The sequence below is a fragment of the Amphimedon queenslandica genome, unplaced genomic scaffold, assembly GCF_000090795.2.
Source record: "Amphimedon queenslandica unplaced genomic scaffold, v1.1 AMPQUscaffold_10019, whole genome shotgun sequence".
NCBI lineage: Eukaryota > Metazoa > Porifera > Demospongiae > Haplosclerida > Niphatidae > Amphimedon > Amphimedon queenslandica.
In genome coordinates this window covers 2213-4956 of record NW_003549710.1, presented here as the reverse complement: position 1 = coordinate 4956, position 2744 = coordinate 2213, and the positions used below count along the sequence as shown (strand labels likewise).

Here is a 2744-nt window from a genome sequence, read left to right as displayed (position 1 = left end):
ACCAATACAATAAGTGAATAGTTGACCTCAGCCACTTCCTACATTCTCTATCTACTCTAAAGGTATAACCGATGCTAGTACAGTTACAATAACAATAGTAAAACCACTAATAAGAGGCCAACGACCATGAAACAGGTGCAGGTTCTAATGGAGTGAATACACTATACTATAACTAACAGACACTGTATTAACATACAACAATGTACATGTATATATGTACATGTACCTGTACATGTAATACACTCACTTCTGTTTTAAGATTATCTCCAATGCTTTGTTTAGCCTTCAACTCATCAATTTTAGTTTTTGTGCAAATTCCTGCTCTTGACTTCTTTGTAATGACTATATGTACAATATAATTCAATGAAAGAATACCAATTATTAATATCATTCTTCTTCTTCCTACTTATGACAGTTCGTTGTTCTTTGCTTCAAGTTGCATCACTTGTTGTTGAATCCCCCACCTTTGTCTCTTTCCTTCCTTCTATTTCTCTCTTTATACATCTTATGATGTCCTCCTGCTGGTGTAGTCTGTGCCGCTACAATAAATAATAATAAAATATTAATAATAATATCAATAATATCTTACCAGTATGTGTTACAATCTCCAGCTTGCTAACATGCCTTGCTTTAGTCACTAGTCATTTGGTTGTGGATGCCCATCGAGTGGCTCAGGATATTAAAGCAGTGATACAGTATGTATACATGTACTTGTATGTTTGTTTGCATTAATATCATCTTGCCACAAATTGTCACTGACTTTAATCAGTGTTGCATTGTTAACCTTTGCTAGTTCATGTCAATCATGTGCTACACTCAATAATACTATAGACCACACAAACAAGTTTATAAATATAATTAGGTTTCCTTTTACAGCAGTACATGTAATATTCATTAGGTGATAAACATTAGTTATAATAATAAACATAGTTTGATGCTATCAGTAATAATTCTAGTTATAGAGATAGGGAAATTAGTACATGATGACAGCTCAGCTAATTAGTACACTGACAATGAATGAACACATTAAACTAGCTATGAGGAAGGAGTACAATATGGGACCTCCTTTCTCTCTCCGGCACTTTATCTTCTCCTAATCAGGCACAAAGTGTTCCTCTAGAGTAGTCATTCAATTATTAATTAATAATATTAATTATACTCTCACTTACATGTATATATTCAGCAACTGATGTCTCTCCTACTTCACCTACAGCAATAGTTAGTTTGTTCCATGTTGCTTCAATATCATCTGTAAGCCATTTTGCTAAACATTCTCTAAGACATCGCTCAGCATCTCGTGGATAGTTAGTCTCAATAACCTTGAGATCATTATGAATCAGACCCAAGTAGAGACCAAGATTCAACCATTTTGTAGTTTGAAAATTACCATCTTTTAACACTCGTATAATATCTACCAGGTCCTTGATAGTCAATGTAACTATAAATAAATAAATAATGTGAAACTAGTGATAGTGAGTGGTTATACCTTTTTGTTGATCATCATTAGACTCACTGATCTGATCACCTTTTGGAGTATAAGAGCCTCCTAATACTCCCTACAATAAATATCAGTTAACTAAATAATGTGTTTTAATTCTTACCTTAATATCACGTCCTCCTAATAGTGACAGGTTACTAATGTCTGATAATGATTCATCAGGTAGGATTTCCTTCAATTCTTTATGTCCTTTATTGCTGACAAGAAATGGCCTTCCTTCCTTAATTGCTGATAGTAAATCACAAACATCATACACTGTCCTTTCTCTCGGTGTATTCACAGGATAGGCTAGTTCTTTAGGATCAATAACTAACTCTTTTACCTCTAGACTGGGACAGGATTCTTTATAAATACTCATTACCTCTCCTATCACATCTCTTCTTAGAGACACCATATTGTCATTGTAACCTTTCTCACAGGACATCATTACTAGTACACACTGGCTCTCATCCACAATCTCTACCAGTGATCCAACACCATAACCATCAAACCAATGAAGACCACTGCTCCAAAATTTGCATTTACGATTCAATTTTTCAGCTAATTCTTTGTTCCCTTTTGATAATGAAAGCTTGAAAGCAAGATGTAATGAGAGGACATGGAAGTATCGAGGAGGAAAGAAATCATGCTCTCTAGTACACTGTAGACACCAACCAAACTGGTATACTTGACTAGTCATCTCCTTAACATTGTCATTATTGATACGCAGAAGAGTAAAAAGACATGGAAAAAACAAATACCTTTCTCCTCTTCTTTGAGTCTCTGAGGCACTGTTTCCTGTAGCTAATAAGTTTGTCATTCTTAGAAAAGATGGATCCAATTCTTGACAGAGTTCCATGTTTTTCAGAAAACAGATCAACATGTCAGGATCATATTTAGGGAAGAGTCTAGTCAGATCAGACACACTAACAATACCAGTATTGCTAGCAATGTCAACGTGTTCTTTGAATGTCTTTGGAGCAAAGAGAATCCCATTCACCTCAGTTAGTAGTATACCCTTATTCACAACAACCCATACCTTGTCTTCACTTTTAAGAACACTGATCAAACCAGTTGAGTGCAATGAATGAAGAGCATCCAAGACGTCTTCTCTCTTATCTGGTATAAAGTAATCATTATTGTCCCTACCAGCAGACATTACATCAGAGAGGGTCAGTATATTCTCTTTCCTTTCCTCCAGTAGACCATACATCATGTGACAATAAAGACTCAAATTCCTTCCACTTGTACTACGAATGGACTCACA

The 2744-nt window shown here is 35.1% G+C and overlaps 1 long non-coding RNA gene across 1 annotated transcript; it reads right to left on the bottom strand.

Moving 5' to 3' along the window:
• Positions 1 to 1386: 1386 nt before the first annotated feature.
• Positions 1387 to 1686, bottom strand: LOC109590437 (uncharacterized). Its single transcript, XR_002189315.1, has 3 exons — positions 1602 to 1686; positions 1487 to 1556; positions 1387 to 1438 (listed from the first exon to the last, which is right to left on the bottom strand). It is a non-coding gene; the product is annotated as an uncharacterized LOC109590437 (long non-coding RNA).
• Positions 1687 to 2744: the final 1058 nt, after the last annotated feature.